General features: G+C 44.4%; 2 long non-coding RNA genes across 2 annotated transcripts; both read left to right on the top strand.

The window, feature by feature from the left end:
- Positions 1-595: 595 nt before the first annotated feature.
- Positions 596-25,330, top strand: LOC125940315 (uncharacterized). Its single transcript, XR_007463524.1, has 3 exons — positions 596-728; positions 16,524-16,561; positions 25,222-25,330. It is a non-coding gene; the product is annotated as an uncharacterized LOC125940315 (long non-coding RNA).
- On the top strand, positions 19,437-23,172 carry LOC125940318 (uncharacterized). The gene is made up of 2 exons (XR_007463527.1): positions 19,437-19,759; positions 21,002-23,172. It is a non-coding gene; the product is annotated as an uncharacterized LOC125940318 (long non-coding RNA).
- Positions 25,331-27,691: the final 2,361 nt, after the last annotated feature.

Raw genomic sequence — 27,691 nt, 5'->3', positions numbered from 1 at the left:
TCAAGGAAGTTGAAAATCGACTGAAGGATGAGACATATAAGGCTTTTGCCTTATTAAAAATTATGGTGTCATTGCGTGGACATGTTACAAATTCAGCTACATTATCACGAAGCGGTACCGAAAGAAATACTTAGTATTTTTCAATATGTTCAAAGCATCTATAGCCTCTGGGAAATCATTGCGGTGAGTATTGTGAGAAATGAAAAAGCAACATATGCCTGTAAGCCCCATCAATGTGTAATGTAAGCTTTCGGCAGTATAAAAAACTGCATAAACAATCACCAGCCCTTCCACTGTCGCGAAAATGTGGGTAAGCGAAGCATGACGTGTGTGTATCTGACCTTCCTGGATATTTTCTTTCTTTCTTTCTCTCTTTCTTGCTTTCTCTCTCTTTGTCTCTTTTTTGTCCTCGGTATGTGCCATTGAGCTTAGACCCTTTCTGCGCAACCACCAGGATCGGCCCACTTTTAAGCGTGATACCGCCACCACCACCGACACTTCTGAGCCTATAAAGCTTCGCTTAAAAAGGAAAAGAAATCAGTCTTTGTCTGGGGCATTAAGAACGTGTGCGCCTGGGTTGCTTCTTTTCAGAATGACAGTCTGGCTGTGTTTTGCGATAACACTACCCACCCGTATACTATAGATGGAAATGCCACACTGGACGCCCTGGTACGTTTGGCACAGTCTCAAAGTCCATCCCTATCATCAATATATTATTACTTTACTTGGTGAGTACATATCATTGTATTGTCGACAAACATAGCATCACTGTGATGAATTAAAAAAAAATCGCAATAGATGGAAACCAAGATGATCGTCGCCTCATCGAACGGCATCTCTTTTCGCCCCGTGCTCTTCCATAGCAAAATTAGTCATCGACGATTGTGATCTTCACATATAAAGCAACTCTAGTTTCTCCTCCGCAGTGCTTGAGTGCTCACGTGACTGGCCGCTCGAGGTACTTTGAATGTGGTCGCGGGCTTCTTTCTTGCTCGGAAAAAAATTTTATGTAGCAACTATTCAGCGACAGAAAGCTGTATCAGGAGAGTTTTCATGTTGCTCTACAATTTTTTCATTGGCACTTTTCATCTAATTTTAATGGTTGAGAGGTTGATAAATAATTAACACTAATTATGTAATTAAGCGGAATGCAACAAATAATCTGTGTATATCCAAGCGACGGCAAACAATATTACCTCGGTTCGGTCCAGCTACATGTCATGTCCATATTTTAAAATCTTGGTGCGTGATAGTTGAGACACCCTGTATAGTTAACTCATAAGAAACGAACCCGCAATGACATTAATAATAGCTTGGGGAAATCATGTACAGTTTTTAGTTGAAGTTAGAAAACGTTATACATAAATGGAAACGAAAGTGGATGAAAAACAATGGCCGCAGGTGGGATACGAACTTACGTCTTCACATTACGCATGTAATCCTTTTAACAATTAAGCTACCGCGGCGCCTCTGTCCCATCCACTATCTGTGGTATTTATGCCTGTCTACTAGAAGGAACCCATGGAGTGTTGACTAAATTTAATAGAAAGTGGAAAGCTCTCCGTGGAAACTACAACACGTACTCGCACACACGTGTATGTAGAACTAAGAAGTTGATGTGGCTGGAACATCTTTAATAAGGTCAATGGGGATTGTTCGCCGTGAACCTAAAAGTACGTTAAACTTTTTCACAGAGGCTGAATGACAAACCCGCGTTGAGTAAACGCCGCGTAAATTCTTTTACGGTACTAGAGGAATGACCAACCCGTGAGGGAGCGGCCTCAACTGGAGAGCACCAGAAACTGGCTAGCGAATGAGTACCACGCGAAACTTCCATCATCACACATGTCATCTGCTAGGCTAGCCGTTGAACCGCAGTACCTGGCTTATCACACGCATCATACATGGGAGGGTCGATTTACTTCGTCGTACAACTCAACCTTCCTTCTCATTGCCAACTCTAAACTGTTTCACAGCGCACTTTTCGTGTCGAGATGAGCGCATACAAAGACCATAAATCAATTTGTACTGGATTTGGTTTGAAATGGGAGAAAAAGTGCTCGCTGCTTAAAAATTGACAATCTCTTTAGCATAAGACAAAGAGGGTGAAGGCGAAAGCCTGCATGCTGAAGACATACTTTCATTAAATTACTCGACATTCTCATTCGAATGCGTTGTTACCTCTTATTACACCGAAGCTGTCAAGGGCTCAGTCTACGATGCTCGTGTCCGTTTGTCGAAAAAAAACTCTCATTGGCCGTATGCTGTATGTGCGAGTGAAAGCGCGCGAGGGACGCGCGCATTCACGGGGAGCGAACGCACAAGGGAGGGAGGGAGGGGAGGCGACGTTTAGCTGCGGCACCAAATACGTATCTTGCGACCGGGCGCAAGGGCAACTCGCGACTCAATCACTCACGCGAAAGGAGGAAAGCGGGAAGGCAGCGCGGGATGGAGGGAGTGCAGCTTTTTTTTTTGCTATGCGAGCAATTAACTGCGTACTTGTACTTTGCGTGGCGACGGGTGGTCACGCGCACCATACCTTGAAATCGATCTGCAACACGGCTCCTACCTTTGTATGCGCGGTGCTTTCGCCGCTTAGTTTCCGTTGAAACGATAGACTGTAGGAACCTTCGCTCGCTGCTGCTGGCGCGTTAGCACACGCCAGCGTTTTGACAGCGCACGTCAGCAACGCGCAGAACTGTTGTCGACGGCGGCGGCGTTCTTCCCGCGTTCGTGCCGAACGCGGGGGGCGTTGGTGACGTGTTTATGAATAACGTGCCAACATTTGCCCTACACCCTATGGCGGTGTACCGTAGCAACTATAAGGCCATTGTCCCTGTAGTTACTAAATAAATGACAACCACTGGATCATATATCTTTGTCATTCTTTCAAAGTTCAAATAACCATTTACACCATGAAATCTTAATAGTCATAATTGGAAATACGTAATTCCCACCATAGTACAGCTTCGCTGGTCATCCATCGCCAACCCAGTGGATGGGCTGACAGCTTTAACGCGATAGCGTTTAGGGCCCCGTGTCGCAGAAAATCCGGCGTCGGCAACCGATGTGTGATCGCGGGTGGCAGAGAAAATCATCCAATCACATCGACCAGGCAGACATTCCACGTGGTGCAAGGTTTTGGTGAACAAAAATTGAATTTCTCAAGTGAAATCCATCAGAAAAATGGTAAAGTACGACTTTACCATTCGGCGTCGGATTCACCATCGGCTTGTTGGCCAATCGGCGTCGGATTGTTATTTGAATGTACAAGAAAACCAAATTCTGCTACAAGGAAACTAAAACATTTCTACCAGACCTGCACGCGTCGGGGCAATATCGAACAATTAATAGAATAATAAGAAAAGGTGCTAGGACCTTCACATTTCACTATAAGACCACTTATATTGCCCCAAGGAAAAACGTCTTTATGCAGTCTTCGCCATGCAGTCGAAGACTGCATGTCAGACAATGCACTTGTGCGGCGTGAATTGACGGCTTGTGGTTATCCTGAGCACTTCATTGACTCAGTAGGGCGCCAGCTGGCTCGTGTAGTACCCAGCCACCCTGGACCCCCCCCCCAAAAAAACGGGCTGCGATACCTTACGTCCCAGGCGTAAGCGAGACCCTTGCATGAGTTCTGCGCTCATATGACGTGCACGTTCCCTCCCGGAAACTCAGGCACGAGCTCGTGCGCGTAAAAGACCCTTTGAAAAAGGACAAGTTCCCAGGTGTGGTGTACGTCATTCCGTGTGCGGACTGTCCCTATGTCTACGTCGGAGAAACCGGAAACTTCAAAAAAAAAGACTTCAACAGCACAGAAATGACGTCCAAAAACGACACGTTGCGTCGAATGCCCTAGCCGAACACTGCGCAACTACGTCACACACGATTAACTGGGACAAAGCTCGTGTGGTCGCCAGGGAAAGAAATCATTCTGCGCGTCTGTATCTTGAATCCTTAATCATCCAAACCATGGCGCACACTCTTAATCGTAACGAAGGAAATCTGCTGTCCATGTATGCCAAATGCCTTGGTCATGCCTTGAGCCGCACATAAAAAAGGGCGCAACCTCTGCCCCATATTTCATTGTGAACAAGGTTCCCGTGGGGGAGCCGAAACGTTAATGTATTTTTAAATATATTTCAACCATTTTTGGTCGGTGTCTCGATTCCTTCCTTTTAACTACGTCTTCCCAGCAATGCATTTCAGTTTAAAAGTGAAGCCGACTTTAAGGGGATCAGTGTAAGCTTGGGGCGCTATAACGTAAAATGATTCCAAACTCTTTCGATTCCAATTTCTGCAATCAGCCTCCACAATTGGTCAAAACAATTTCGGGCCACTCCCAACTTCGCCAGTCTGTCACGCGACGTCACGAAATCCGCGATAGCTACCCATCTGATATAACACGTACACACTGATTATGCATGATCAAACCGCACAAAAGAAAAATAATCATTCCTGATTCGACGCCTTTTCACCATTAGCCCTCTGCTATAGGTCCAATGTTTTCTGGCTACGCCCACTTCGCCTGTCTGCCACGCAACGTCACAAAACCGCGAAAACTCACCACGTCAAAGTGACGTGTACCCAAAAAATGCATTAATATGCCGAACAAAACTGAAAAATTTTTCTCAATAGCCACAGACTGCCCCGTTCCGAAAGGAATAGAAGATGGCTACCCGCCGATCGCTCAGGCCCTCGCTACTCGCACCTGCCGGTGAGCATGTAATTATTTGCGCATGATAAACCTTTTTGCGTGGCAGTAAAACCTTATCGAGCCCTTTCGAAAGGCATACGACATCGCTCTGCCAACTCTTCCTTGCCGAGGATCCGTTTTAGCAGCATTATTATCTTTCCGTTGCACGCCGCCGCGATTTTCGACAAGCCACCGCAAGCCAAGTAAGGCGAAGCGGACCAATCGGAGAAGCCGGCACCACCCTTTTCATGCAGTTATCTATTTTCAGTGTGCTGGCTCTACCCCATCGAAACCCTTTCCACTAGAGCGTGCTCATCGCCTCTTGTCAGCCAATTAAGTAAGAAAAACCGCTGCTTGTAGACAATGTTATTGGTATTGAAAGCGAACAAAGGTGACCTCCTATAAACGAAAAGAGTGTTTGATTGGGTTGTTCAGAGAACGCTGCGGGTCACCGCCCGATGATTGCGTCAGTGGTTACGTAAATTTGACGTCAGGAGTTTAAAATCAAAAGAGTTTGGAATCATTTTACGTTATAGCGCCCTTGGTCTTTGTAAGCTGGTTGCAGTGAATGAAGCCTACTTGTCGTATGCGAACGATGCGATGCGAACGGGTCCAGATAACGCCATCGCGCTCTACTCTTAAAGGCGAAACTTAAGAGTCCTCCAAGTTTTTAATTGTCTTTTCCAACCAAGTTCGAGTGCCTTATTTGACGCTACCTTGATTAACTGTGCCTTAATTAACTTCACCTTAGCGCCAAAGGTGGTGGATTCGACTTCAACATAAGCTGGAGGTTACGACTCCACGATGACCACGGTGACCTGCGCACCATCAAAACTGTTGCGCGAGCGTTGCTTGTTTACTCATAGAAGACGATGACGACGGTGACCGGCACACGATCACAATTTCTTGTCGACGATTTACTAGTCTAAGAAAACGAGCCCTAGAAACACCACTCCGCCTACTTGGATTAGATTTAACTGTTCCAAATGTCCCATGTTTGGGTGCCTCCTACACTTGGGCACAGTGACGGGAAGGTTGGCGCTGCCTTCCAAGACTTTCATTAGGTTCCATGAGATTTAAACTCTGAATACAAAAATTTTAGACCATGTTTCCTTGACCCAATTATAAATTGAGCTGCTTTATGTTTATGATTATGGTCAAATTTTCATAATTACAAGATCACACAGGCTTTAATATCAATGTTCCGATTCTAACTTAGTCATTATAAAATTTTGCACATTATGAATGGTTTTCTTATTGACAATTATTTCCCCTTGAACTTCCTAATGGACACTTTAAATAAAACGACAAACATTTTACGTATCCTTTGCTAGTCTATTATATCTGGGCTTCATTTCGTTCTAACTAACAAAAAAGGACGAAGCGGTTCCTTTCCGTTTTGTTCTTCGTTTCAACATCCATAACAATTAATTCTATGCTACTTAAGATCATTTAGATGGAAGCTATGTTCTTAGGTATAGATAGACGGGTTTCGAAAGTTCCGAAAGATTCATACGTTTTGAAAGTTAAGAGTGGTCTAGAACCTGCACGTGCCGTACGCACATACGCTCTGGAGCCGGTCATTCCTGCAATTATAAATAAAAGAAGTGAAATTGCGGGCTACTTTACCTAACCTTTGTGAGCAATACCAAATTTTTATTCTGCGAAAGCCTCGGACTGGGCCTCTGGTCGTACTGTTTACAGATAGCGCTTAATTAGGACGTGCTCAATTATAGTGTAGAATGTTTTATACATACCATGAGTTTACTGCGCTGCAGTATATATTTTGACGTAAGTATATTCTCGGTCGTTTGCACCATTGCGACTGCGACAGCGCCATCAGATTTTTTCACATTTAAATGAGCTTCTTTGAATAATTTTACGCATCATGTTCTTTATTTCTGGCTTTTTGATGAATACTAAGCAACTTCCTTAGACATTCTTTAGGCTACATGAGCTAAGATCACCGCTGTAATTACGGGCAGTATTCTAGTAACACACAACAATAGTTTTAAAAATAATACTGGCCCTACGTTGGGTTACGGATAAATACGTCTAAGAAAAGTAATACTGTGTGCCGAGAGATTTAGAGCACTAATTCACGCCAAATAGCAGTAAGTTCTTCCATACATTGAAAAGAATCTTGTGCTTTCAGAACAATTTAATTGGCCACTAAAATACAACGAATAATACTATAACGCTAACAAACAGAATGCCGATAAAGGAGAACAACTTGCACTTTCTAGAGCAGGTTCACTCAGTTAGATCATCTGCGCAGGGAAGATAGATTGCAACCAGTGTCTTTTGGGGGATTTCTTTTGTGATCCTTTCATTGCAATCACGATTCAAAATGCCATATGAATCCTGCCATGAAGGGTAACTTTATTCGGTGATGAAACTACGGTTTCGGCTATAACATATTGCCATTAGAAGGAACAAGTCTGTTAAAAAAAATCACCGCCCAAGCACTCCGTAAAAGATGGTTAAGCAGTGAAACTAAAACGTGCGGCCCCGGTGTTTAGACTGGGTTAATACCGATGGTTTATTAAAGTATTTCTGAATGATTGGTTACATCTATGTGGTTATTAATGAGGCTAAACACACGTTCGGCTGAGACGCAGAGAATGACGTCACTGGCAGTACGCCAGCATTCCGCCGTTATCAATTGCGTTCGATATCTCGGGTTTGCTCGGCGGTGTGATTAGCAGCATTCGCCCGCAATTGCCGCTTGCCATTCTTAGAAATTAAATTACTTCAAAATTAAAACTGTTCGTTCTGCAAGACGATGAATGGCTCATACCCCCTTAAGCTATGGCTATACCCCCGTAAACGTGGCTCCCCATTAGACAACATAACAGAAGTGAAATTCCACGCTGGAACGATGAGCGAAAACTGAGCCAGATGTGGAAGAAGACGACGACGACGAAAGCGGGAGCAGTGGCACGACCGCGTGACGAGCACGACCTCGACACGAGGGGCGTCAACGAGCCAGCTGCTACAGAAAATGACAACGCTCGAGCTAATGCTGATGATGATTGTTTTCTTTACACAGGCGACGGCCAGACGCTTTTTCGCTTCACCTAGCCACAAAAATCTTCGCTTAAAAATGCATTGCTCTATTAGTACATAAGGTGCTTCAAGGCCCAGTTCTCGATTTCTGTATGCATCGCCAGAGTCCCTCATCATTCTTCCTGAAGTTTTGGCCGTGAGAAGTGATGAGTGTAATGAACAGTGCCCCTGGAAAATGAACACAAGCACGAGCAATTCTCCAGTTAAGTGCTACTGCAGTTTCCGCTGTCGCAATTGCTCACTCCGACCATGAGGGGCTAAGCCACTTGGAAGCCCTCGGCGTATTCCATGCTACTCGCTTCATTGCGTCAGGCACCCTGACCCAAAAATCTGTATGTCTATGGTGATGCGCATCTTTTGACGTCTTCTGTGCTATTGTGCTATTGGTTCTCAATACCTGAACATTGCTTATTCCAACCTTTAGGCACTATGGCATTGTGCAGACCTCGACATCTTCAGCGCTGCTTGGTTCATCCTGCTAGGCTCGCTGATTCGAAACCCGTGGCGCTATGACGACAAGAATCCGTTGGATTATTGTGCATTAGCGCAGTTCATTCTGGCTGGCCCTCGAACTCCAAACCTGAGAAACCCCACCATTATGGAGCCCTCGACGTCTTCTGCGCTAACGCAGTTCAGTCTGTCACGCTAGCGGACTAGCGTTATGCATCTGTGCAGTCGTTGAATGCTTCTGTGCTACTGCGCTTCATTTTCTCAGGCTGGCTGACTCAAAATCTGGGGCACTATCACGATGTGCATCCCTTCACGTCTTGTGCGACAATGCAGTTCAATCTGTCAATGTTACTGATTCCAATTCCGAGGCGCTACGCTACTGTACAGCCGTCGGCGTCTTCTTCGCAACTCAGTTTACTTTGTCAGGCTGGTTCTTTTAGAATATACGAAACTATAGTGCTGCGCATCCATCGCTGTCTTCTGCTCTTGTGCATTTATATCTATCAGGCTTGCAGAGTCCAAAACTGAGGCGCCATGCCACCGTGTACCTGACGACATCTTCAGCGCTACTCGCTTCATTCTTTCCAAGGTCGCTGACTCGTACTGCGGCGACATGACACTGTGCATCCCTCGAGAAAGAGACAGAGCGAAAGAGTACGCTTTATAGAAACGAGCACACGAGCGTAGGTAGCTCTTCCGCTGACCAGTGGGTGTTCCCATCAGTCCAGGAGTCCAGGGGCCTTATCAACCCTTCTCGGTCGGTTGACCAGGGTGAGCTGGTCCGTCGATTCGTATTATTATAGTACCCTGCACAGACGGTTCTAGGGCATGGTAAGCCTTGTCACAGTAAAATCTCTTCAATTGAAGAGTAGTAGGCAAATTCTAATAATGCGATTAGTGTTATTTGCCTACTTTAGCAGTTTGAGTCTACCTCTCTGGTCATCTATCCATCATTGCCGTTATGCACTCGTCATTATTCCAGTGTCATTCCAATATCATGCCATCGTCGCCACTGTGTCGTTGTCATACAGTCCTCATCATTGATTCGTTGTGATGCTGTCTAGTGATGCCAACACGGTTGTTTGAACATTTATTTTAACTTCGCGATGGCGTCACGTGCCTTGACGTCATCGTCGTCACACATTTGTCATCATATCGCAGTCACACAGTCATCATGCCATTGTTGTCATACATTCGTTGTTTCGATGTCGTTTTGCCATTGTTATCACTTCAGTTTGTAATCCTATTGTCGACATGCCGTTGTCGCCATACCTCCTCAGCTATTCCGTCGAAGTGAATCACTCATCGTCATTAATTGCAATTATGACGTCATCTATTCGTGATTATGCCGCCGAGGTCCGGTCATCATCGCCATTCTGTCGTCAGACAGTCGCTATCAAGTATCCCTTGCCAAGCCATCGCCAAGATGCCATTGTGATTGTGCAGTCGCCGTCACTCCAGATTCATCATAGCCGTGACGTCATACCATCGTTATCATACAACCTTCATAACGCAACCGTTGTCAGGCAATTGTATTCAACTCGTTGTCATCATCACATTGTTTTCATACCATTGCCATTCTATCGTCGCCGTACACTCATCACCATGCATTCGTTGTCATACGGTCATCGCGATGTAGTTAGTCGTTCGATTGTCGTCATTCTTGCTTCGACATGTGACTGTCGTCTTGCCATCGTTGTCACACAGTTGTGGTCATCGTTGATAGTCATGTCTTGGTTGTCCAGCTGTCATTGTACCATCTTAATCGCATATGTCGAGTCATCCTACTGTCCAGGGCCTCCGGAACCGGGGGGGGGGAGGCATGGGGGTAGTCGCCCCCACAGGTTCTAAACCAGTGGGGGGAGGCCTCCACACTCAAAGGTGTTCCGACCGACGCCCCCCCCCCACCCCTATTCCGCCCCCCCCCCCCCTACGACCCGTGAGGCTAGCGACTCCTTTGACTATAGTTAAACGTTCAAGAGGCATAGAATCAGAGTAGTACAAGCCTACGCCGCAACCTTCAGTCACGATGATGAAGAAATAGAACAGTTTTATGAAGATGTTGAATCCGCGATGAGAAAGGTGCAAACTCAGTATACTGTAGTCATGGGCGATTTCAATGCAAAAGTGGGGGAAAAGCAGGCTGGTGAACAAGCAACGGGCAACTTTTCTAGTATTATTTCTACTATCACTAGAGGAGAGATGTTGGTAGAATTAGCGGAAACGAATAGGCTCCGAATAATGAATACCTTCTTCAGGAAGAGTATCAACAGGAAGTGGACCTGGAAAATCCCTAATAAAGAAACAGGAAATTAAATAGATTTCATACTCTCTGCCGATCCTGGAATAGTGCAGGATGTAGAAGTGTTAGGAAAGGTAAAGTGCAGTGCCCATAGGTTAGTGAGGTCTAGGATTTCTCTCACTTTAGAGAAAGAGAGAGTAAAATTAGCGACGAAGAATCAGGCCAACCTAGATGCAGTACAGGTAAAATCATAATAATTAAGGCTGGTGCTCGCAGACAAATATGCAGCTTTAGAACAGAAAGATGAAGATAACAAAGAGGTAATAAATGAAACCGTAACTACAGAGTGATCTCAGACGCAACAATTGAAGTGGGAGGTAAAGCACCAAGGAGAACCGTAGGTAAGCTCTTCCAAATAACAAATGACCTAATAATGAAACGGCAAAGCTTGACAGTGTCAAACTCAACAGATCTGATAGAATTCGCTGAATTGTCAAAACTGATCAACAAAAAGAAATTAATGTATATTCGAAATTACAACGTGGAACAGATTGAGCAAGACCTAAAATATGGACGCAGCATGAAATCAGTGAGAAGAAAACTTGGCATAGAACAAGACAAGATATATGCACTGAAAGATAGGCAGGTGTGATGATGATCTTGTGCGCCCAGGCATCAAACACAGAGTTGGCACAATGAACACAGAGAGGCTCTAATGACATGGGAACATGACTAACACAACGTACACGATAACACACACGCAATTCACTTGTTAGTTGTGTGTCACTTACATACAGCGTAACTATCCGATGAAATCTAACAGCGTGTCGGTGTCACACACTCAAGGCACGAGGAGTCGCAGTGATGAATCCTGCAGCGGGTGGTGCAGGGGATGGAGGCCGGGGCGGTGTGCCGAGCCACTCGCTTGATAGCTGGGTTGGGACGTCAGCCCACCACGGCTGTACCGGGACTGGCCTCGGCTGCACCGGAACACGCCGGCGTCATATACTCACACAGCAGTGGAGCAAGCCGGAACAGGCACAGGGACAGCCAGACCTGTTTTCCCAGCTCATTCAGGAACACAGGCGTATGGTAGATGGACATCTCGGCTCGTGAGGTACGAAGGCTCAGACAAGGCCCAGGGACAGCCCGGCCGGCTCTCTCAGCTCACCCAGGAACACCGGCCTTGGGTAGATTGACTGCTGGGCTCGTTCAGGACGAATGCCCAGGCCAGACAGCTCAGGCTGGTGACATGGCTGCCCCTTGAGCGCCAGGCTCCGGCTCTTCCTCTTTCTCGTCCATCGCGCACCACAACAGTCACGCACATTCGCCCGCGCAATTCAAACGTAGTCTAACTCCTATTACAGCAGGTTAATATCATCGTCTAACTCCTATCAAGCAGGTTAATATCATCAGCAATTTCGATGACATAGTAAAAAACAGTGGAATAATTCTATACTTACCTGTGTATTACCCAGAGGAGCCAAGCTACTTTCATTCGAAGTAGTGATGAACCGGACACAGATGCTCCTTCTATAACTAGCGATGAGGTTAGAAGGGCGTTGCAAGAGATGACCCACGGAAAAGTGGCTGGAGAAGATGGAATAATAGTCGATTTAATCAAGGATGGAGGAGATATCATACTTGAAGAGCTTGCGGCCCTTTGTACGCAATGCCTCACGAATTCAAGTGTACCAGAAAGCTGGAAGAACGCCAAGATTATGCTAATCTACAAGAATGAAGACGTTACGGAATATAAAAATTATATGCCCGTTGGCTTGCTTTCAGTACTGTATAAAATATTGACAAAAATAATTTCCAATCGAATCAGGGCAACACTTCAATCAACGAAGAGAACAGGCTGGCTTCAGGAAGGGATATTCTACAATGAATCGCATCCATGTAACCAATCAGGTAATCGAGAAATCTGCGGAATACAATAAACTTCTCTATATGGCTTTCATAGATTAGGAAAAAGCATTTGATTACATTTGAGATACCAGCAGTCATGGAGGCAACGTAATCAAGCAGTACAAGAGGCACACGTGAATATCTTTGGAAACATCTACAGATTCCATAGCTACCTTGGTTCTCCACATGAAAAGTAGACAGTCACCTATCAACAAAGGGGTCTGGCAAGGAGACACAATCTCTCCAATGCTATTCACTGCATGCTTGGAAGATGTATTCAAGCGCCTAGACTGGGAAGGCTTAGAAGTGAGGATCAACGGCGAATATCTCAGCAACCTTCAGTTTGCAGGTGGCATTGTCCAATTGAGCTACAATGGGGCCGAATTACAACAAATGATTGAGGACCTTAACTGAGAAAGTCTAAGAGTGGGGTTGAAGATTATTATTATGCAGAAGACAAAGATAATGTTCAATAGCCTGACAAGGGAACAATAATTGAGTATCGCCAGTCAATCTCTAGAGTATTTAAATGAGTACGATTGCCTAGGTCTATTACTCACAGGGGACCCTGATCATGAGAAGGAAATTTACAGAAGAATAAAATTGGGTTGGAGTGCATACGGCAGGCATTGCCAAATCTTGACGGGGAGATTACGACTGTCGCTGAAAAGAAGAGTGTACAATCATTGCATCCTACGGGTGCTAACATATCCGGCAGAAACTTGTAGCTTAAACAAAAAGCTCGAGAACAAAAAATGTAAATTATGGGGTTCTACGTATAAAAACCACCAACTCATTATGAGGCACGCCGTAGTGGAGGACTCCGGATTATTTTGGATGACCTGGGGTTCCTTAACGTGCACCTTAATCTAAGGACACTGGTGTTTTCTGCATTTAACTCCCATGGAAATGCGACCACCGTGGCCGGGATCAGATCTCGAGACCTCGTGCTCAACAGCCCAACACCATAAACACTGAGCAACCACGACGGGTTAGCTCGAGAACAAGTTAAGGACCGCACATAGAGCAATGGAGCGACAATGGTAGGCCTAACATTAAGAGACAGGAAGAAAGCATTATGGATGAGAGAGCAAACGGGCATAGCGGATATTCTAGTTGACATTAAGATAAAATAGTGGAGCTCGGCAGGCCAGGTTATGTGTAGGATGGATAACAGGTGGACCATTATTGTTACAGAATGGGTACCAAGAAAAGGGAAGTGCCGTCGAGAGCTAGGTGGGGTGATGAAGTTAGGAAATTTGCAGGCGCAATTTGGAATCAGCTAGTGCAAGGCAGGGGTAATTGAAGATCGCAGGGAGAGACCTTCGTCCTGCAGTAGACATAAATATAGGCTGATGATGACGAAGATGAAAGGGTGGTTTCTTCCTTCCACTGACGAAACAAAATTATCTAGAAGCTTGTGACTTTTGAGACTCATTGTAGGTGCTTTTTCTACGTCGAGAGCGCGGTCTGTTTTCGTCTGGTTCAACGTATCTTCCATCCAGACAAGGTGCCTGAGTAGGGGAAAGCTGGTGCTCTTTTCTTCAGCCCTTGCAGGAGTACATCTCAGCGCCACAAGTTTAGGATGGTTCGTGTTCTCTGCTTTTTTCCTTGCCCCTATCCAAGCCCATGAAAAGCAAGAAAACAAAGGTCCGTGTAAGCCTGTTTAAAGAAAAGCCCGATTCAAGTCAGACTACTGCCTTCATTTCTCTGCACTGCGCTCCGTCAGTGGTCGTTGATATAACAGATGTTCAAAATTAAGCTTTGCGGAATTGTGAGAAATCGCCTGTGGCAGGTAGCATAATTCTTATCATTGAGCTGGGTTATTCGATCAGGCGGACTAGTCGCACGATAAATCAAAAGATATATTCAACTAATTATAAAAACTTACTAATTAACTGCTTTATGCTTTATTAACTGCTTATTAACTGCTTTAATAACTGCTTTACTTAACTGCTTTATGACACATATTGAAATTCATGAATTGTAGCCGGTGAGCTTTTCAGGCGTATCCACTTGGAATGAACTTCCAGAATGACACCAGTTTGGTGATAAGCGCCATCAAACTCACCGTAAAAATGCACTGTTCCAATTACCTTTTTACGAAAATGCTGCTTTATACATTGAAGCGCAAAACTAACTGAAACGCCCATGTATTTCGTCCCACACTTTGGGAAATAATATCTCGAAACTGTCATCATGGAAATTCATTGCAAGTGGATGCGTCTTGCAAGCTCACCGGCTACAATTCGTAAATTGCAATACGTGTCGTAAAGAAGTGAACGAAGAAGTTAATTACCAAATTTTTTCTGAGTTAGTTGAATATGTGCTTTGATTTATCGTGCTACTAATGTCCGCCTCATCGAATAACCCAGCTCAATGATAAGAATTATGCTACCTGCCACAGGCGATTTCTAACAATTATGTAAAGCTTAATTTTGAACACCCTGTATATATATATATATATATATATATATATAGAGAGAGAGAGAGAGGGAGAGGTGAACTACACTATGCGACTTGAGCCCCTATACGTCAACCCCACATATCAGATATACTTCAGGATCCTCTGCTACTGTCGCCCTGTCATCGTGATTACACAGCCGTCATTGTTCAATCTCGGTCATTTCTTCTTCGTCGTTCTGTAATAATTGCGCTGTTGCCATTCAATCGTGATAACGCCCCCGTTGTCATGCCATAATCATTGCATCGTCTTACCATTGTCGTAATGCTGTCGTAGTCAAGTTATCGTCATTTCAGTTTCGTAATGCATTTGTCGTCATTTAATCGTCGTGACGCCACCCTCGTCATACACTCGTCGTCATTCCATTTTTATCATGTCATCGCCGTCATACAGTCATTATTATGCAGTCGTCATCATGTAGGATTCGTAATCTAATTGTCGTCATGCCGTCGTCGTAATACTGCTGTTGTCGTTCCATGGACCTAAGTGCTTCGTCTTTACATCGTCGTCACTGCGTTGGCATCACGCCGCATGATCATGGACAACCTTAGCAAGCGCGTGTTATAGCAAAGCGGGATGGTACAGGAGTACATCGCATATAGCCGAAGCAACGAAAGGCTCAGAACCGCCACTACAGATGCTAAATACATGTCTCTTTATAACTACGGTGTGCCACTATATTGCTCGAATGCTAATCGCACTACCATCTACTGTCACCTTGAGATTAGTTGTCCCCAAGCTTTACATATGTCCTTTTTGACTTAGAAAAAGCGCTAAATTCGCAAGTTACGTAACTTTAAAATATTATGCCCGTTCGTCAAATAATAATAACAGATAATGAGATATTCTGAAAGCATTTCCTTTAGGCTCTCATTGATTATGGTTCATGGTATTAGAGGGTAACAATCGCTATTATCATTGTGGCGTTTGCGGCGAAGACAGAGGTTTTAAACAGAGAGCGGCGAATAAAGTGTCGGTAGTTCGTTTAAACGGCTCTTTCTATGATGGGGTAATAAAAAAAAGTTTTTAGCGGCAACTGCATTACAAATTTTTTAGGGATGAGGGACACGAAAAGTTAGTTAAATTACATAACAATTGCCCATAATTTTTGAGGAACTGTGTTTTTGTGTATATGGAAATCATTCTGCTACGTGCGGCAAATGGTTGCAGATTTGATGCCCAAATTAGACATAGTTTAACATATTGGAATCATTCAACCTCCAGTGCTGCTTCGTGGCCAAATCATCCTTCATACAAGAAATCTGTGCAGGTTCTCCACAATAATTGCAGGCACTGCAAACCACCGCCTATAGCACTTTCCTTCCAACAAAGTATATACTATGTTGTGTGTTCATAGTGATTCTTCATTTGTGGAAATATATCAAATGCTGAGTTTTCTACATTGGGCTAGCTAGTGAACCGGTATCTTTACTATCCTTTACATTATCGTATGACCTAATTGACGAAGTTAAATAAAGTCCGAGTGCAAACAACAGGATAACGCAAGGAAACGGACAAACGCCTTCCTTTCATCCTGCAACTTGCGCTGTTACTTGATATAAATTCAATAAGTAAACCGCCCAATATGTTATTTTAAGGCCTTAATTCAATCCGTGTGCTCTTACATTCCCAAAACATCAAAATTAAAATCCATATTGAGAAGTGTGTGTATTTTTCAAACTTTGCAGGTATAACGTATTCGAGAACTCTACAGAACGTGCTGACGGTATGATTTTTCATCTTATGTGAAAGTTTTTATTTTAAAATGTTGTGTTAATGCTGTCGTAAAAGAAACATTTACTTTGGTTGGGCTGAAACGTATATCACTTTCATTAAAATCTTTGACAAGCCACAAAAATCGCAGCCGTATGAAGATTTCATGAGGAATATAGATTGCTTGCGGATTTTTTTGTGGCGTTCGTACTTTTAGAGACGCTTTTAACTATATGTGCCGATGTCGATAAGTAGCTCACTCTTTTGCGAACAATCTGCTGTGGCAATTTGGCTCTTTGTCTCTGCCGGGTGCTGACATTATTGTGTATTTGTTTGTAGCGGGTGCTGTTGAAATCAAAACACTATGTACATTGCCACAAATTACAGAAACAAAATAATAAGGCCCCTAGCAGTCGTGGAAATAGAATGAACACTGAAATATGATTTTTTAAGAGGACGCATTTCTTAACATACCGAGCAAGGAAACCCGTCCATCTACCCTTCCGCCCGTCATATAAGACGATCGCTTTCAAAATAGAGCCCACCGCAGCGAGCGAGTTGTCCTTCGGGCTGCCTCTTGCTTCGACGTGAATTATGCGGCGAGACCACATCGCACACGAAGCTATCAGCACACACCGCAATCTGCCCCCATCGCTGATCACTTTCATTATAGGGCCATTCTCTAATTGTGCAAATTTAAAATTCTCTGTGGTTAGGAATGGTAGCAATAAAATTCAGAGCCCTTCCCCTATCGAGAAATAGGGGTAAGCGAGGGTTGTGGCAAGACGACTCTGTCGCAGGCCTTCCGCTTCGTTTGCCTTAAACTCAGGGTGCGCGGTTCGCGGACAACGGGCTGCGTGTAGATGGACAAGTTGCACAATGTTCACGCATAATTAGACAACTCTCAGAGCAGTGTCTGCCGTAATGTTTTTATAATAACTTCATTCGGGCATAGAAAGCGCCATTCAAGATAAGGAAATAGATTTGACAGCGCATCCCTGCAGCACTGCAATCGTCATCCATAGATTAACGAGTAGAATATATGTAAATACGGTTTTAAAATACCACAATGCAAGCTACTTAAAATGCTACTTACTCCCGAGACGTTTGGTTACCGGTAGTTTTTATTCGCTGCGCGCTCGGCCGGCAGCTGCTCACATGCAGGAAGGAAAAAGATTTTTCCTTCCTTTTCTGTTTTCCTTAGTTTTCATTTTGTTTATTTCAAGAGTTTCAAATAGTTTCGAATGGGTTTTGAAAAAAAATCAACCGGGAGTAGTAATACCTACCGCGCGCTCCGACGTATCCTCCGTGCTCTTACGTTTTCACCACGTCTTGGCCCCCGTACAAAAATGACTGTTGATTTTCTATTGACGTATTGTTGGGGTATTGTTGAATCAACGGACTTTCAACAAAGTCTCTAAAGTCTTTGAGTTCGCTCAACAGTTGCACAATGATATTACCATTGAGAGCTTCTCAATAAATAATTTATTGAGAAATTTGTGTTGATTTTCGTAGTTGTTTTTTTGTTGTGTAGCAGTTGAGTTTAGCATATACTAATTAGGACTCGCATATGAAGGCGACATTTCAAAACTTTATTAAGAAGCAATCTTTGCCTCATTTTTGTCACTTTGCGGTAGGTAGGTAGGTTCTAGTTTGGGCTCGCTTTCGTAAAAAGAAAACTGTGTGACCGACTTTGGCACCGAACGTTGACCTTCGAGCGCAGCAGCCCGGTGCTCTAACCTTTAGGCCACGAGCGCACGCGTACGTCTCTCGTTCCGAAACCCGTCAGCGCTTTGAATGCTCGGCGCGCGCAGCCCCATGTAACTTCCTCGTCTTCTTGCGACAGCTCGCGCTTTGAGGCGCCATGTTAGACTGTACTATGTCCGGGACCAGCCCGCTTTCGTAGCCGTTTACGCTACGTAGAAACTGCGATGTTGAACCATCTTCATGATCGCCCACGAGTGACTTGCTCGCCGGCGTACAAATGCCATCGTCGTTTTAACATACAACATATGGCATAGCCATAGGTGCGATCCAAAATGCGCACGTTTTAGGGAGCAAAAGAATGTGAAATTCACTTGCAAACACGGTGACTGCGTGCATGGGGAGTTCCCCAAAAGTAGACACGGCGGCAGCGCGGATGGTGGCGATAAGGCAGGCGCCGACAAGCGACGACGCTACCTTTGAGCATCGGACGCGCTGTGCGAGCCGTAGGATGCAAGCGCGCACAGGCTGTAAACATACACTTCAGAGGTCTTAGAATTTCCTGTGCCACACCCTGTGTCTCGAAAGCATAATACATTTTTTTATCCAACGGCCGTGGAACTAGATATCAAACAACGAACGCGCTTTGAGAGCACAGCGCGTTGAAAGAGTTTCGGATTCAGCAACAGCCGCAACATTACGCAGCTAATCGCTGTCTCAGCGGCTGCTCCCGACACTCGCCATGGAAGCCTCCCAAGCCTGCAGCTCTCCTATGTTCAGTGAAACAAACGAAGGCCAAAGAGAAATGAAAGAAATCAAAGAACAGTTACGCGCCCACGTTATACCTTACTTTTTACCCCGTCATCTGCAAAGATGTTGCAAACTACTTAAACAAGTTGTTGTTCATAAAAATAAAGATATTAGTAATAACTTTTACTCATAGGTGACGCAATAAACGCCAAACCAGTGTTTGAGCATGAGTGTTTGAGTGTGTGCGTGCGTGCGTGACCTTATTGTGAGCAGTCTTTTGCAACGGTATCCAGTGTGCCGTTAGTTTCGTAGTCGCAATTTTGTTAATCGTATTATTTATTTTTTACGCTACAAATTAAGTTTTCCTTAAAATTTATTATGTTTTTTATGAACAAAAGTTATCAATCATTATTTATGGATTTTAGTGGTTATTTTTAGTAGGAACGATTTTATTAACTTAATACGATACTGAGGCTGTGACCGCTTTTCGACTCTGTCACTCGTCTGAACTTGTGCGGTGGTTCGTGCCGCGCGCGCTTTGTTGGAAGCATTTTTCTTTTGTTTTTGGACATCATGACGCAAGTTTTAGTGAAATTGCTCTATGATGATAAGTGGGATGTTTATCCGTTGAAGACGTTTGCTGACGCAGCTACTGCTCTTCGGGTGATGTTCGAGCCTGGCAGTTTTGATGAGTTGCGCGGCAGAATTCATGATGGAAGGAAGACGAACAAAGCCGCAGTCTGACTTCTGCACACAGGTAAGTGATTTCGTTTTCTTGAGCACATAGCCGCGTTTCTTTTTTTTTTTTTTTTCACTTGGACGATCGTCAGATGTTAAGCACACCGTTCACTTTCTGCAGGCAAACCGCATGCCCTGGAGCGAAAGCGCGCGAAGCTAGCGCTTGCTGCCGCCGCTGCTTAGATTGAAATGTTCGTAATATTATCTACTAATTTGCTATCGCAATCGATGCTTCGCCTTTCGAGCGACACTGCGATATTAAAAAAAATATTCTTAATCTGTAGTGGCTCATCGTATACCTTAAGGCTAGTGTGCACATTTTCTCGCGTAGTCGTTAACTGCGCCTCTATTTGCGTTGTGGCTAATGTCGCGGTGTGCTGCAAAATATATTTCGCCTTTTCTGTATGTGCGGAGAACAGCCTACCGATAAGTCCTGCATCGGCGCGATGATTACACGGATACACATCGTAAATGAACAGTGGCGTGGTGGCGACGTCGGCAAAGCCGCCGACGGGCTTGCCTTATCACACATCGCCACCCCAACCGCAGTAAGCATATTTATCAAACGTGACGTGTTGCCGTTTAAGGCGTACTGCACGCTTTTAATAGGCGATAACTCAAGCGCGCCGCCGTTCTCTGATACCTCTTTGAGCTGGGCCGACTCGAATGTGCGTTGCTTGCAGAAACGAAAGGAACACAGACGGCTCATCGGCGCCTCAAGCTAAGCGCCGCACTCGAGCACCGTTAGCGCGGCGAGGAATGGCACGTTCATGAAGATAGCTCACTGCACAGACGCAAGCGTGCAATGCGCACAGGACGCGTACGCAACGCGCGGCACACAAATCGCGCGGAATGTTCTTAGCCACGCAGCAGCGGATACTAAGCTTCAAAGAAGCGGTGCCGGTTCTCACTAGCACGCTCGCGCGCGCATTGCTCTCGGCGAATTTTTAGGTCTGCCCTGCTGCTCCCGAAGATTCGGACTGCTGCTTGGTATCGGCTGTGTACTATAGCATGGTCTTTCGTGTTGTGAGAGAGCCGGGAATATATTTCACCGGTGTGAAACAAACATCGGTGTGCGTATCTTTGGTAACATTTACTGTAACAATCCATTTCATCATTTTCGCGACGGCCCTCTTGAAAGAGACGCAAATTTTTAATTGCCAGTGTAGTGCGTACTAATATTTAGTGCGTGGTTATGTATATTGTGTGACAGATTTTTAATTTGCATTATCTAATTCTGTCTACATTCCCTTCTCTACAGGTTACACATGCACCAAATGCCCAGGTGCTAACGTGTCGTTCGTCAAGAACAGCTTGGCGTCGTTTCTCGCAAGAGACATTCATTGATCTGCGGCTGATTCACCAGGAAGCTCGCATCTCTGTTGCCACTCTGCGTCAAGTGGGATTTTTAACTATTTTTATTCTGCCCTGTGGTGTACACTGTGACGCTGTGAAGACTTACTTTCATGGACGCTGTGAAGGCTTACTTTCGATGTGTTCTGCCTTTTAGTTGTAAAGAATTGGCTACCTTGTGAGTGGAGGTAGTTCCTTTTTCTTGTGAGAATGTTTATCAGCCTAACCAAGTGGTACATGCGTACTTGAAACAGCAGCACAGACGAGGATAATGAATTAAGTAGGGACACATACAAGCGCCGACTCAACTAGAAGTTTATTCTTGAAGACAGGTTGTAAACACATTGGAACTTGACAAAGATAAGAAACCATGTATGCGTGGCCTTTGTGATTAAACAAAATTGTGTTTTCTGCTGTAAGGGGTAGAACGAACAATTGTTTCATCACAAAGACCAGAACACAAGAGAAATTGCAAAGAAGACAAATGCATAAGCTATCTGTTGCTCTTAATGGGAAAGAGTTGGGATTTTTAAAAGAGCTCTCCTTGTTTGGTGGTATCACTTATAGGACATCTTTCACTGTTTTTTTTACCTGCATATTTATACTACAAAACACGTCTTTCGTTCCGTTTTTTTTTTGTTGCACCGGGCTGTCTGCCACGCATGCATGGCTATTTCTTTGTCAAGTTGGCCAGTGTGCTTAACATCTTTGTCGTCACGAACAAACTTCTAGTTGAGTCAGCATTATTGTGTGTTCCTACCTTATTTCACCGTTCTCATCTTTGTTTGAGCTGTTTGTAAAGTATGTACACACACCAAATTACCAAAGTATCCGTAAAATTGAGATACATGAAGTTATTTGCACTATTCATTTCTGCAAGAATGGTTAGCTTCTCATCTCGTTTGTTCTTAACGTTGTTGTGCAGTTTTTGTAATATATAGCTTGGAAAGAAGTTTTCTGTCAGATTAAATATGCATGTATGTCACTTTCGATATTTTTTTTCAACATGGGTAGTGCAGCTCCTTCCGTCTTTCAGTTACTGCTTTGTCGCAACTTTTATATATTTTATGCAGCGAAATGCTGATGGAATTATATATATTTATGTGCGCAAGTGTGGTAAATGGTGTTTTGTATGTGCATTTATTTGCGTTTTTTAATAGCTCTCCAATCTGGCTGTACAGTTATTGAAACCTTTTCTCATGCTTTATAATGAGTCATTCTAGGCTCTTTGATGATGCAGGTGACCATTTATTTCACTGTTGGGAATTGCGTTAGCTGTGTGTCACTTCAGTTGTCTGTGTATTTTATGTCACTTCATTATATCATTGAAAGTATTAGCCTTCCATTAGCTTTTTATTAACCCAGGTACCAGTCAGTTGCTGTGTAGGGTGAAAAAGGCCCAAAGAAATGATTTCATCAGCTTTGTTCAAGTCCAGAAAAAAATTCACTGATGAGCTCACTAAATTAGAAAATGCCACCAGGAAACTCTTCCGCACCCAAAAGTAACACATGAAATTAAATACTGTTCACACTCGAGAGGGAAACAGCGCGAAAAAACTCGACAAGAAGGGAGACACACACCAGCGCTTCTTGTCCCTTCTTGTCTTCTTGTGTTTTTTTGCGCTGTTTCCCTCTCGAGTATGCACTGACTAGCCCAAGCCTCTACTGTCTTGAAATACTGTGCAGTTCTTGACTTATGCCAGGGAGGTAAGCTGCTTTTACAGCACAAATGTTTTAGAAGTTTACCACTGAAAAACACGATTCAGGTGTTTTGTATATATATACATGAAGTCATTTGTTTCCAGTTTACTTGTTATTTTGCCTACTCACAGGCAGCCGTAAACCCTTCTGTGAGTGTTTACTGGGTGTGTGAAGCATTTTACTGTAAGGTATCCAGTGGTCTTCATTTTTGTATTTATGCATGCAAGCCAAGAGTTCATGTGTTCAAAGTTAGTTACAAGGGTATGCTTAAGGTCTGCCTTTGAGTCACTTGACTGTTGTTTTTACAAAATATTTTTTTCTGCTGTAATTGTGAAATATAATTCTTTCTGCTGTAATAAACTTCAAGTTGAGTGAGCATTCGTGTGTATTCTTATTTTAATTCAGCGTTCGCATCTCTGTTTGAGCTGCTGTTTGTCAAGTCTGTTCATACACCAAATTGCCAAAGTGCTCGTAAAATGGTGACACATAGGCTATTTGCCTTGTTTATTCCTGCAAGAAGGCTATAGGTTTCCATCTTCCGTTTGTTTTTAACATTGCTGTACATCTTTGTAGGTCAAGTTCAACGAGTCCCTTAGGTAGCCAATAAGAGTGATAACTTTGTAAAATTTATCAATTTCATCCATCATCATCGTAGTTTTAAACCCACTAAGTTCTACTTTTCAGTTCTCATGACCCTGCTTTGTGCTGTGCTGTACAGGCACAGGAAGCTTTTTTTATGCTGTAAGTGCAGGTGGTGTTGTATATCTTCCAGAAAAAATTGTTGCGAGTTTAACTAGGCATGTGTACGCTTTTGCTACATTTTTGCAGCATGTGTGCTATAGTTCTGCTCCCTTACACTTAATAGCACTGTAGGCACTAGCGCATGTCTTCAGGTTTCATACAGTTGTGCCTTATATACTGTAATAATGTGTCATGTGCACGCTATATTACATATTAGGGTACATGAAATATGTCAGTTGCTCCTTTGCTTCCGTTCGGATTAGGGAAAGTTATGTGAAGAGGCACCGGGGCATGCAAGTGCAAATAGCAAAGCAATTTCAAAATTAAGTGCACTAAAATGCCACAAGCCCAACAAAATATCAATGATATTTCAGTGGCAATTTTCGAAATATCAATGCCATCTCAACAGGCGCACAATGTACTTTTCAATGCTGTGTCAATAATCACTCAACAACTGGTCAACAGAACAATCACAACAGCATTTCAAGACTGCATCAATGGAAACCCAACAGAAATTCAACAGAAATTACACAATGATATGTCTAAGCACAATGTGCTTTCAATACTAACTCAACAACTATTCAACATTGACTTGCCCAATTGTGTTTCAATAAAATTTCAGTGGCCAATATTCAAGAGCCCTCAACACTTTGCTCAATGATATCCCAACAAACTCCCAATGAATGCTCAATACGATACTCAACATTGACCAATAATATTTCAATGCATTCTCAACAAAAATTTTTGTAAGGGGGGCCACCACAGTCGGCGTCAATCGCGTTGCAGTAGGCTCCCTCCTTCTTTTTCCTTCCTCCGTGCATAAATACATACACACTCCGCAAACTGAGGGAAGTTCCCAAAGAATGATAACCGGATTGACATGATTCCTTAAAACATATACCAAATGTATTCTTTGCTTTTGATCTGCCCCATTTTTGTCCTGATATTTGTTTAGAAATTTGAAATTTAGCGATGGAGTCAAACGTTGTGGATGAAGACAGAAGAACCCGCATAGGCGCTCGGACAATGGTCGAGTGAGCATAAGAAGAAATGTAAAACTGGTTATAGCATAACATGCTTTACATGATTGGAACTTATCACCCAGAATGAAATTCCCGTGTTGCTTGGGGATACGGAACAAATGTTGACATCTGGAAGCTTCAGTCAGCATTCGGTACACTGTGTAATAAACACAAGCGAAACCTCTCATTTGTGCCCTCCTTTGTTATAAAGTGCCATCCTCCGGCGGAAGAATGTGAAACGGGTGCGAGCACACGCTGGAAGGACATGCACCACATTGGTCGGACGGTTTGGCTTACCACTCGAAAAGAGAAGCTGGCGTAATGCAGTGGATGGCAGCGAGAGCTTTGAGAACGCGCCATACGTTGTACGTACAACGTAAAAGAGACAAAAATACATTTATTTTATTGTACCTTTGTGTTACTTTCGGGTGAATGACAATTTTTCCTGACATTTCCTGAACATTTCGTCATTCCTGAGAACTGATCTGCCATAAGAATACATCACTCAAATCATACTGATTTTTAAACTGGATATTAAGCGCAGCAAAGCGTACAATTACCAGCACTTTATAATATTTCTAATTACAATATCACTTCTTGAAACATCTTCCTTCGATTAAGATTCGAAGCTTACATTGTAACTCCAAGATTTATTCCTTTCCAGATGTGCATACCTACAATACATTTTGTACCCCCGATCCTACTGCGACAGTTTTCCAGACACTTCCTCGAATCGGCTTTTATCTAACGGCTTACAAAATGACTTTATTTACGTGAGTAAAGGCCCTTGTTATTGCAATGATTAAGTTGATACAATGTGTCACTTTGACTGCTAGATGAACCTTGTCAAATTTTATATAGCTGCTCGCTTTTGAAAGGAATTTCCTCAGAACCGTCTGAGAAAAAAAATCATATTTTGCCAATTACAACAGCCTTACGTTTACTAGAACTATTATTAACTTGCAAACTTTTAAATTGGGCGCACAATTTTCTTCCTGATTTATGCTTAGCAATTACATGGAATGTTTATTGACAATGTAGGAAATTATTAGATTTATGAAAAATGTCCAAATTCCAACAGAAAGGTGACGCATTGGTGCTATTGTGTAGTATCAGACAAATATGAGAAGCTAGGTTTTTAATCTTTCGGCTTTCGGCACTAATCATTCGCGTACCAACTGCAAAAAATGTGACATGCGTACACAGTAAGCCGAAATCTCACGGTTACCGTGAAGGCTCGCTGTTACAAGGCTGGCCCTATATGATCCGGTCACAAGCAGCACGCATACTTTCCAAACGACCGCCGCGTGCTTCCACTCGGTTCACCAGTTCTACTCTTCTGCCTCTCCAGAAGATATGCTACGCCTCCTGTTACACTAGCCCTGTAGCAAGAAATCACGCATAAAGACATCAACTATAACGGCTCACCCTTTGCTCTTCAAAATACGGCGCGAGTACCAGGCGTGCAATCTTCCGCAAAGAAAAGGCTAGAGGATGAGGGCCATGCTCTCAATTTGTGCCTAGGAGTGGCACAGCGTGAGCTTGATCAAGGGACTTCCAGATTGGTCCCTTTAGAACATGGCATGCATCAAGCCACCATCTTCCACAGCTGGCCCTTAGATTCTTGCCTTGAAATTATACGTCACGTGACTGCTCATATACGATGAGTATTCGGCTGCATTCTCCTAGATCTTCAACATTATTTGCCACAGCCTGGGAATGACAACGGCAAAATTCTCGCTGGAATTGTAAAATTGCTGCCCCGACAACCGCTTTTTTATGCTACCAGAGAATAAAACAAGGTAATCGCAGAACGGAGGTGTTGGGAAGGCAACACTGAAAGACGATGTTACATGGTTCTGCATATTTTTAGCGTGTTGCAATATTACTTGACTGGTATGAGCGATATTTTTAAGCCGCGCTGCATGAAATTTTAGAGCGCAGTGTTAACTTTTTTATATTTTGATCAATATCTTCTCAATTGGAATGATAAGCCTGTCGCCATCATATTCGCTTGCCTACCTTCATTATAAGTGTATTCAATTTTTATTGCAGGATGACGTGATGGCGGTTAAGGAGCCGCACTGTTGTCCCTACTTTTGCAGAAGGGCAAAAGCGGCGAGCCGAACAGGGGCTGCGACGACCAGCATAGCTGGCTTCTAGAACGACACTTCGCGTGCCGAGCTCGCGCCTCGAACACGCGCTGCGCATATTTATTTTCTCCTCTTTGAAGCGCCGACCATAGCGTTCCGCATTGTGGCGTCGGTGGGCGCTACAAGGCCCCCCGCCCAGACGGAACGTTAAAATGGCGATCCAGCGAAACCGCGTTTCGAAAGTGTCCGTGGACAGTTCAAGTTGTAACGTGAAGGGCATGGGGTGTACACCGCAAAGCTAAGGCGCGCGGCACTGGGAGCTCCGCAACGGGCGAGGGACTCGCTGAACGGACGCGATTGGGAGGGGCGCGTCCAGCCGGCGATATAGTTATCGGTCCATGCGTCTTGAGGAAGGAGGAACGGGGAGGCCTGTAAGGCGAATGGCGCGTCCACGGTACCAGCGCGAGCGTTGCCAGTGGCGTATTACAGACCGCACCATTGCATGGCATGTAGGGTGCACGCACGAGCGATGGAGTCGAAGCACTGGACGGGCCAGGACGCTTCCAGTGCGTGTGGACGTGGCAAACCCTGTCGGGAGGCGTCAACGATCCGGCGCGGCCGGCGATGGGTTGCATCGCGAGGCAGCCACGGACCGGTCGGGAAAAGTGGGGTCAGGGGCCGCAGGCGTGTCCGATGGTTCGTTGAGGACGCCTGAAACGGGATGCAACGCAGCCGGCACTACAAGATCGCAAAATCCAGGAGAGGGACGAGACCGTGAGTCACTCAGCGACGAGGCGCGACATCCGCGGAGGCCGCAAAGGTGAAGACCCGGATGGGCTGGGTATGTGGAGTGACCTGCGCCAACTGCGCTGAAGACTGCGCTGACCACTGGAGATATGGCCCGTTCGATGTCGGGTGTCGCAGAAGGTCGTGACCCGTGTCCGCGGTGGCGATAGCCGATAGGGTCGGAGGCAATGAGATCGCCACGGTGCCGAGCTCGCGCGCCTCCTCGGAGCCCGGCTCAGTGGAATGCGTGGACGG

This window comes from Dermacentor silvarum, chromosome 9, assembly GCF_013339745.2.
Source record: "Dermacentor silvarum isolate Dsil-2018 chromosome 9, BIME_Dsil_1.4, whole genome shotgun sequence".
Lineage (NCBI taxonomy): Eukaryota > Metazoa > Arthropoda > Arachnida > Ixodida > Ixodidae > Dermacentor > Dermacentor silvarum.
The sequence above is the reverse complement of the archived record's forward strand: the minus strand, read 5'-3'. Positions and strand labels throughout refer to the sequence as shown.